The sequence below is a fragment of the Erpetoichthys calabaricus genome, chromosome 5 (assembly GCF_900747795.2).
Source record: "Erpetoichthys calabaricus chromosome 5, fErpCal1.3, whole genome shotgun sequence".
In the NCBI taxonomy this organism is placed as follows: Eukaryota; Metazoa; Chordata; class Cladistia; order Polypteriformes; family Polypteridae; genus Erpetoichthys; species Erpetoichthys calabaricus.
In genome coordinates this window covers 27,817,353-27,827,362 of record NC_041398.2, presented here as the reverse complement: position 1 = coordinate 27,827,362, position 10,010 = coordinate 27,817,353, and the positions used below count along the sequence as shown (strand labels likewise).

General features: G+C 39.2%; 1 long non-coding RNA gene across 1 annotated transcript in view; it reads right to left on the bottom strand.

Annotated features, from left to right (window-relative positions):
- Positions 1 to 6,546: 6,546 nt before the first annotated feature.
- LOC127527783 (uncharacterized) overlaps positions 6,547 to 10,010 on the bottom strand; it is a 497,464-nt gene continuing 494,000 nt past the window's right edge. Inside the window, exons 2-3 of the long non-coding RNA XR_007934903.1 lie at positions 7,474 to 8,497; positions 6,547 to 7,086 (exon numbers count right to left, since the gene is read on the bottom strand). This is a non-coding gene — a long non-coding RNA (uncharacterized LOC127527783). The remainder of the gene's footprint in view (positions 7,087 to 7,473; positions 8,498 to 10,010) is intronic.

The following is a 10,010-nucleotide window of genomic DNA, read 5'->3' as shown; positions in this document are numbered from 1 at the left end:
AACTGCTGGTTCAATGACTCCACTGAGTTCAGTGCCAGCTGCAACGGTTTCAGGTTTTCACTGCAAACAGTTTCATAAGTAGTAGCCAATTCTTTCTGATACTTATACATGATGGTGCAATTATATACAGCTTGGCAATGCACATTTTGCTTCTTTAGAGTACCAATAATTTAGCAGCTTATTAATAAAATGGCTGAAATAGAAGCCTGCAGCAGCTGCAACCCTTCACGGTCTGTGTTTGAGACCCCTGCCCTAAACTAATAGTTGTCAGATTCACTCTGGGGGACTTACAGTCAATCACAAAAAAGTGGAGTATTATTAAAGTCTAGCTGTGTAAGCCTGTGCTGTAAAAAGCCCGGCGTCCTAGAAACTATTGAAATTGTTAGAAAAAAACAATGAAATGTAGAGATGTCAGGTAATTGAAAGGAACTCCTCTGGGCACCTCTATCCTAGGAGGTTTCGTTCTGCTGACGTGCTCACATCGCTTGTGTATTAGCAGCGGGAGGAAAAGTAAAAGGGATACCATTTTGCTGATGGAGCCTTTACCCCGAATCCACCTCTCACTTTTGGGCTGGGCAGACATACACACACACACTTGTACGTACAGACATTTATATATAAGAAATACATTTTTTAAATGTTATGAGTAAATTACAAAACATTAGTCACACCTAGAAAACAACCAACACATTTGAACTATGCGCCTTCTTATTGTGGTTTCTTACACAGTGGCATGCAAAAGTTTAGGCCCCCGTGCTTGAAATGTTTGTTCCTATGAATTGTTTAGTGAGCAGAAGATAAACTGATCACCAAAAGGCATCAAGTTAAAGATGACACATTTCTTTAATATTTTAAGCTAGATTACATTTTTATTTCCATCATTCACAGGTATAGAATACCAAAAATATGAAAAGGGTCTGAAGCAAAAGTTTGGGCACCCGACCTGGTCATTACTTAGTAAGACCCCCTTTGTCTAGTATCACAGCTGCAAATGATTTTTTTGACCAGCTAAGTGTTTTTCAGTTCTTACTTGGGTTAGTTTCACCTATTCCTCCTTGCAAAAGGCATCTAAAGCTCTCTATTTTGTGATCTATCCATAGATTTTCAATGATGTTTAGGTCTGGGCACTATAAGGGCCATGTCAAACCCATCAGCTTGCGCCTCTTGCTATTGTAGATTTTGAGGTGTGTTTCAGATCACTATCTTGTTGTAGGACCCATCCTCTTTTTAACTTCATCTTTTTTACAGATGTTGTGATGTTGGCTTCCAGAATTTGCTGGTATTTATTTGAATCCATTTTTCCCCTATACTAATGACATGTTCCCTGTGCCACTGGCTGTAACACAAGCCCAAAGCCTGATCGATCCACCACCATGCTTAATAGTCGGAGACATGCTCTTCTCTTGAATTTAGATACTGTTCTTCTCCAAACATACCATGCCACATTGTTTCCAAAAAGTTCTATTTTGACTTCATCAGCCCACAGGACTTGTTTCCAGAATACACCAGGCTTGTTTAGATGTTCATTTGCAAACTTCAGGCACTGGGTTTTGTGGCAAGGACACAGGAAAGGTTTTCTTCTGCTGACTCTGCCATGAAGGTCCTATTTGTAGAGGTGTCAATGCACTGTAGAACAGTGGACCACCACTCTAGAGTCTGCTAAATCTTCCTGAAGGTAAATATATAGCACCTTTTCCATGCTCAAGGCACTTACACTGTAAAATTGACACTATTAATGCTACTACAAATCCTATTCTTTCTTTGTTTTCTTGTTATTCATGTTATGCTATCAATCTGTGCTGTAACGTCATCTTCATGACCTCCCCTGCATATTCTGAGGCAGATTTTGGTTTGCATGCTGAGAACTTCCCTTTGGTGCAAAGGAAGAATTTTTCTTTGTACCAAATTATTGGAGTGAATGGCATTACAAATCATTTTTTTAATTATTCTTGGAGTATCAATACAATAACATGATTGCAGACAGTTTGCCCTAATGGGCAAAGGCATTGGACTTCAAAGCACAAGGCAACGGGTTCAAACAATACCACCTGTATTTCAGACCAGCCAATCCAGCTGAAGCTAAGCATGTTAAGGTCCAGGAGACCATCTAGGTTGCTGGAAGAGGTGTGGGTGAGGCTACAATCTGTTGCCTTTGTGTGGATCTCAACAACCTCAGTGCTGGAAAAGAGATGTAAATGTGAGGAGCTGACTCTGTGGTCATAAATAATCCCTGGACATCTTTCAAAAAGAGTAAGGTGCCCCGATATCCCATCTAAATTGCTCACCAAGACCTTGTGTATTCTGGTCCCCTATCCATACTGGCTAACTATCTCTATTCCCCTTTCACCACCTAAGAGCTAATACAGTTAGGTCCATAAATATTTGGACAGAGACAACGTTTTTCTAATTTTGGTTCTGTACATTACCACAATGAATTTTAAATGAAACAACTTCGATGCAGTTGAAGTGCAGACTTTCAGCTTTAATTCAGTGGGGTGAACAAAACGATTACATAAAAATGTGAGGCAACTAAAGCATTTTTTAACACAATCCCTTCATTTCAGGGGCTCAAAAGTAATTGGACAAATTAACTAGAAATAAAATGTTCATTTCTAATACTTGGTTGAAAACCCTTTGCTGGCAATAACAGCCTGAAGTCTTGAACTCACGGACATCACCAGATGCTGGGTTTCCTCCTTTTTAATGCTCTGCCAGGCCTTTACTGCAGCGGCTTTCAGTTGCTGTTTGTTTGTGGGCCTTTCTGTCTGAAGTTTAGTCTTCAACAAGTGAAATTCATGCTCAATTGGGTTAAGATCAGGTGACTGACTTGGCCATTCAAGAATTTTCCACTTTTTTGCTTTAATAAACTCCTGCGTTGCTTTGGCTGTATGTTTTGGGTCATTGTCCATCTATATCATGAAACACCGCCCAATCAATTTGACTGCATTTAGCTGGATTTGAGCAGACGGTATGTCTCTGAACACCTCAGAATTCATTTGGCTGCTTCTGTCCTGTGTCACATCATCAATAAACACTAGTGTCCCAGTGCCACTGGCAGCCATGCACGCCCAAGCCATCACACTGCCTCCACCGTGTTTTACAGATGATGTGGTATGCTTTGGATAATGAGCTGTTCCACGGCTTCTCCATACTTTTTTCTTGCCATCATTCTGGTAGAGGTTGATCTTGGTTTCATCTGTCCAAAGAATGTTTTTCCAGAACTGTGCTGGCTTTTTTAGATGTTCTTTAGCAAAGTCCAATCTAGCCGTTCTATTCTTGAGGCTTATGAGTGGCTTGCACCTTGCAGTGCACCCTCTGTATTTACTTTCATGCAGTCTGCTCTTTATGGTAGACTTGGATATCGATACGCCTACCCCCTGGAGTGTTGTTCACTTGGTTGGCTGTTGTGAAGGGGTTTCTCTTCACCATGGAAATGATTCTGCGATCATCCACCACTGTTGTCTTCTGTGGACATCCAGGTCTTTTTGCGTTGCCAGTGCTTGCTTTCTTTCTCAGGATGTACCAAACTGTAGATTTTGCCACTCGTAATATTGTAGCAATTTCTCGGATGGGTTTTTTCTGTTTTCGCATATTAAGGATGGCTTCTTTCACCTGCATGGAGAGCTCCTTTGACCGCATGTTGTCTGTTCACAGCAAAATCTTCCACATGCAAGCACTACACCTCAAATCAACTCCAGGCCTTCTATCTGTTTAATTGATAATGACATAACGACGGACTTGCCCACACCTGCCCATGAAATAGCCTTTGAGTCAATTGTCCAATTACTTTTGAGCCCCTGAAATGAAGGTATTGTGTTCAAAAAATGCTTTAGTTGCCTCACATTTTTATGCAGTCGTTTTGTTCACCCCACTGACTTAAAGCTGAAAGTCTGCACTTCAACTGCATCTGAGTTGTTTCATTTAAAATGCATTGTGGTAATGTACAGAACAAAAATTAGAAAAAAGTTGTCTCTGTCCAAATATTTATGGACTTAACTGTAAATTGTCCACAAAAATTGTATAGAAATTTTTCAAAGTTATTGTGTGTTTTTACCTGCATTTTTATTACTCTTTAATATTGTTTTTTGTATCAGTATGCTGCTGCTGGAGTTTGTGAATTTCCCCTTGGGATTAATAAAGTATCTATCTATCTATCTATCTAGAACACAGGTGTCAAACTCCGGTCCTGGGGGGGCCGCAGTGGCTGCATGTTTTCATTCTAACCATCTTCTTCATTAGTGAGCCATTTTTACTGCTAATTAACTTCTTTTGCTTTAGTTTTAGTTAACTTGACTCAGGCCCCTTAATTGTCTCTTTTTCCTTACTTAGTAGCCAAACAATAATGAGACATCAAACAAGCCACCATATGACCAGCTCCCCTGTGCCCATCACACAATATCTGAAATAAAGAAAGGTGAAGGTCTCAGTAAGGTTGATCTCTCAGGTCACCAAAACATTTTGACGGTATTCTTAGAAAAGACAGAAAAATCAACAAATTTGGAAATGAGGGCAGCAACAAGCCATTGAATTAAATAACGGGCTTAATTAACAGCAAGAATCAGCTTCTCATTAAGAGACTGTTTGGAGTGAAATTGGTTGGAGTTTGAAATCCCAGTTTAGCTGGTCATCTGTTGGCTTGTTTCACGTCTCATTTCTGTTTGGCTATCATTTAATGAAGAAACAAATCAATTCAGAGGACTGAATCCTTAAAAACAGGGCTATTAAAATGAAGGGAAAACAAGTTAATTAGCAGTGAAAACTGCTCACTGATTAGGAAAAGGGTTAGAATGAAAACCTGCAGCCACTGCGGCGTTCGGAGTTCGACACCCCTGGTCTAAACCAAAGTTTCTCAACGTTTTTGGTGTTGTGAACCACTTTTTTCCCATATTAGTGTTCACCATTAAGGTGGTGGTGTCCCCCTGGAAAATCAGAGCAGAAGGGGGATTGTCCCACTTCACAACCCTCTACCAACATAAACACCAGCAACTTGCAACCCACAGGTGACCCAGTGGTTGAGAGACACCGATCTAGAAGAAGGTCAACTTCATTGTTAGTGTCCATGATGTCCCTTGCATTCTTTGTAAAAACAGTGTATTTTTTTATTTTGTGCTTATTTAAATGCTTTGCTATGTTTGGTTCTTAAATTATGATATAATGTTTACCTTATATTTCGTTCACAATTTAAATTCATTCCAGTGAATGACTAAAACATAAAAAAAAAAAATCAGCATTCATTCAAATGTTTGGAATTGATTGTTTTTCAATTGATTTATGATGCAATTTTTGTCTTTGACTTCACAGACAGGGTTAACAAAGTAGTATTTTGTCCTTATTTGTAAAGTGACAGGATTAAAATGGGTTTTGGGAAAATACGCACACAAAAGTATCTCATATGTTGCAAACCTGCATTCTATAATTGCTCATTAATCTCAGTCATCAGTTTTGGGAAATACACCCAGTAGAGAAAAAGCAGTGAGAAACAATGTAGGCTACTGTTTACTATCCCATATGCACATAAAGTATGGTCAGTGATAACTATTGATGGTAATTACACACAGAATGTAAATTAAATATTTGTGTGCAGGTCTTGTTGATTTGTATGACTTTATGACATGGAAGGCAGCTGTAATGTCTTTGCACAAGCTGCACAGATTCACTTTGCTTATACTGCAGCTTATCCAGCTGGTTTGTTACAGTTATCGGTCACTCGTCTCCTTCAAAACTTATTAGTGATTTAGAAAGTGTTTTGCACACAAAATTTTCAGCCTAGCACATAACAAACAAGCAAAGCATCATAAAAAACAATATGTTTGTGTATCTGTATGAGTGAGGAAAAGAGACAGAACTACAGTGTGGCTCAAGACACTCCCAAACTCCAACCAAACTCTTAGTCTTCCCATTGGCATGTCCTGCTCAGCGTCTATGGTGATTTCTGAAATCATTCTGCGTTTCCATGCTATCAGTGTATCTGGAGCTCCAGGTTGTGATGTTTCACCTTCCTAATTCAGTGCATTTAGTGATTTTTTTTTTGGTTAGGTTATTGAGGGAAATGCGAGGTAGCTAAAGATGAATAGTAAATTTTTCATTAAAGTAAAGAACAGATTGAACATATTTTGAAAGAAGTGAGTGTGTCTTGCTCTATCACTGGTCAAGTGGAGGACTGTGATGTTTGAGTGCATTTTTAAGAAGCAGTGGGCATGGTGGTGGGGCTTGGTGACATCATGGCTCCTCTGGTTGACTCGAGATCTCAAATGGCTGGTGGTGGAAGTGAAGAAATGTTGGGTTACTGTTTAACCCTCAATCTGTTACCCTGCTATACCAGTTTGGTCAGACCCCAGAAGACACATGCATGTGAAGACATGCTTATATGTTAAGTAAATGTTGCTTGGTGTTTCAAATACCAATTGAAATCTATTTTGTGTGCTGTAGAAAACCACAACAATTTGAAGTTGGTTTACTGTAGTATAAAAGTACAGACTGTAGAGTCTGTGGCTTGATGTTCTCTTTGCCTGCATTGTGATCCATGCATTCAACAAAAAACTTCAATGACAACCCCAAATTAGTTCACTCTATCAGTTCTTTTTATTAGGATAATAAATATAACTTGGTAAGTATGTTTATATAATTTTCTAATATAATACAGTAATATACATTTTTAAAATGCACAGTTTGTACAATTCTATAATTGTTTTATAAAGTAACACACATACAATTTTGAACAAATAATGCAGGACAGTTAATGAAGGGTTGCATCAGTGTTTGTCTTTTTCTGGCTCAAGTGTCTTTTCTTTTAATTCTTTTTGTTGTCCTTAAATATTTTTTAAATGTGCTCTTGAATATGTTTGATGAATTAGTAAATATTATTTTGTTAGTTAATTATTGTATTTCTTAATAATATATTTATTGGTTCTTTAGAAAATGTGCTTTGTTTTCTTTATGCAGAGCCTTAGGGGGCGGTGCCTGCTGATGTTGCAGCTGTAGCCCCTCCCCTTGTCTTTTAACAGCCAGAAGACACTGCAGTGCTTCAGTTTGGTATGTTGTTGTGATTCTGACTCGTTACAAACACCAGGACAGGACTTGACTGACCTTCAAAATTTAACATGAAACTTAGAAATCCAAATGAACCTCACCTCCAAACTCTAAAAGCAGGTCTCCATCTGCACAAGCCTAACTAGGAGTAGCTTTCTTAAAACTTTAGAAGTCACAAAAGCACCAAAAGCAGGAGAGAAAACCATATAATAAAATCCTCTGGCTCACAATCACAAATTTTAATATTCCTTAAAAGTTAAAGACTGTCAAAAAGAATAAATTTAGAAAAAAACAGAAAAGGAGGAAAGCAGGAATGCCTAAAAATAATTTCTCTCTCTCAAAAAAAAAAAAAAAAAAAAAAAAAAAAAAAAGAAGATTAAGGCAGAATCAAAAACAAGCTGCTACTGAAAAAAATCTAACAAGTACTTATATAGAGAATTACACCAAAACAGAATGCTGAACTGAAGCACGTCTTGTTATTTATGGAGTTCCGCATCCCATTTGACAGTGCATTACTGCTACTGTATCTTCTTTACTGGACTGTGGGGTGAGTATGGCAAAGTCAGATTCTCCCACCCAGGCCTGTTTTAACTAAAAATTCACGTATCGCACCACATTTCTTACTTGACCAAATTTTAACTCCTAAAATTTCTCTCACTCCAAATCTTCTTGTATGCCACATCATTTTCTTAAATATTCTTACTTGTTCGATACTGCACTTGGGAAAACAATTATCGCATGTTTTATGCGTTATGCATTACCATTTCTGATCACATACATACTTCACACGTGCCATTATCATGTTTTGCCATGACTACAAATGTTGAATTCAATCCAGTATGTCCAAGTCTCATCCTTAACAGCCACACATCTCCCTGTTATGTTTCTACAAATTGTAAGTTTTTTCTTGCACCGATGCATATTATCCATGATATCACCCATCCCTCATACCTTCATCCCATGTCTCCTGCAAACTGAAGCACCACACACTTATAAAAACCATTGATGTTGATACTGTGGCTCTGCTCTGCCCTCCTCAGGCTTAGCATAAATAAAACAAGGCACATATTCTCAAGAACCAATGGATAAATTATTAGAAATGCAAAATAATATTCAATAACGCATCAAACAGACAAAACATTTAATAAAAAATGGGTGATAATATTCAAAACGTAACAACGAAACACTTGAGCCAAGGAGGAAACTGTAATGTAACAACACTTTAGCTGTGTAGCACATCTAGCATGACGGATGAAAGCTATTCGGGCGTCATTAAGCTCTTTCTTTTCTAAGTTGCAAATCACCTTTGTTTTTTACCATCTAATGAACTGTGACTAGAAAGTTAGATTAAATTAGATAAACTTTATCAACCCCCCCAAGGGGAAATTACGTGTCTGTTATTTATATATACAGTGCATCCAGAAAGTATTCACAGCGCATCACTTTTTCCACATTGTTATGTTACAGCCTTATTCCAAAATGGATTAAATTCATTTTTTTCCACAGAATTCTACACACAACACCCCATAATGACAACGTGAAAAAAGTTTACTTGAGATTTTTGCAAATTTATTAAAAATAAAAAAATTGAGAAAGCACATGTACATAAGTATTCACAGCCTTTGCCATGAAGCTCAAAATTGAGCTCAGGTACATCCTGTTTCCCCTGATCATCCTTGAGATGTTTCTGCAGCTTCATTGGAGTCCACCTGTGGTAAATTCAGTTGATTGGACATGATTTGGAAAGGCACACACCTGTCTATATAAGGTCCCACAGTTGACAGTTCATGTCAGAGCACAAACCAAGCATGAAGTCAAAGGAATTGTCTGTAGACCTCCGAGACAGGATTGTCTCGAGGCACAAATCTGGGGAAGGTTACAGAAAAATTTCTGCTGCTTTGAAGGTCCCAATGAGCACAGTGGCCTCCATCATCCGTAAGTGGAAGAAGCTCAAAACCACCAGGACTCTTCCTAGAGCTGGCCAGCCATCTAAACTGAGCCATCGGGGGAGAAGGGCCTTAGTCAGGGAGGTGACTAAGAACCCGATGGTCACTCTGTCAGAGCTCCAGAGGTCCTCTGTGGACAGAGGAGAACCTTCCAGAAGGACAACCATCTCTGCAGTAATCCACCAATTAGGCCTGTATGGTAGAGTGGCCAGACGGAAGCCACTCCTCAGTAAAAGGCACATGGCAGCCCGCCTGGAGTTTGCCAAAAGGCACCTGAAGGATTCTCAGACCATGAGAAAGAAAAGATCGAACTCTTTGGTGTGAATGCCAGGCGTCACGTTTGGAGGAAACCAGGCACCGCTCATCACCAGGCCAATACCATCCCTACAGTGAAGCATGGTGGTGGCAGCATCATGCTGTGGGGATGTTTTTCAGCAGTAGGAACTGGGAGACTAGTCAGGATAAAGGGAAAGATGACTGCAGCAATGTACAGAGACATCCTGGATGAAAACCTGCTCCAGAGCGCTCTTGACCTCAGACTGGGGCGACGGTTCATCTTTCAGCAGGACAACGACCCTAAGCACACAGCCAAGATATCAAAGGAGTGGCTTCAGGACAACTCTGTGAATGTCCTTGAGTGGCCCAGCCAGAGCCCAGACTTGAATCCGATTCAACATCTCTGGAGAGATCTTAAAATGGCTGTGCACCGACGCTTCCCATCCAACCTGATGGAGCTTGAGAGGTGCTGCAAAGAGGAATGGGCAAAACTGGCCAAGGATAGGAGTGCCAAGCTTGTGGCATCATATTCAAAAAGACTTGAGGCTGTAATTGCTGCCAAAGGTGCATCAACAAAATATTGAGCAAAGGCTGTGAATACTTATGTACGTGTGATTTCTCAGTTTTTTTATTTTTAATAAATTTGCAAAAACCTCAAGTAAACTTTTTTCACGTTGTCATTATGGGGTGTTGTGTGTAGAATTCTGAGGAAAAAAATTAATTTAATCCATTTTGGAATAAGGCTGTGACATAACAAAA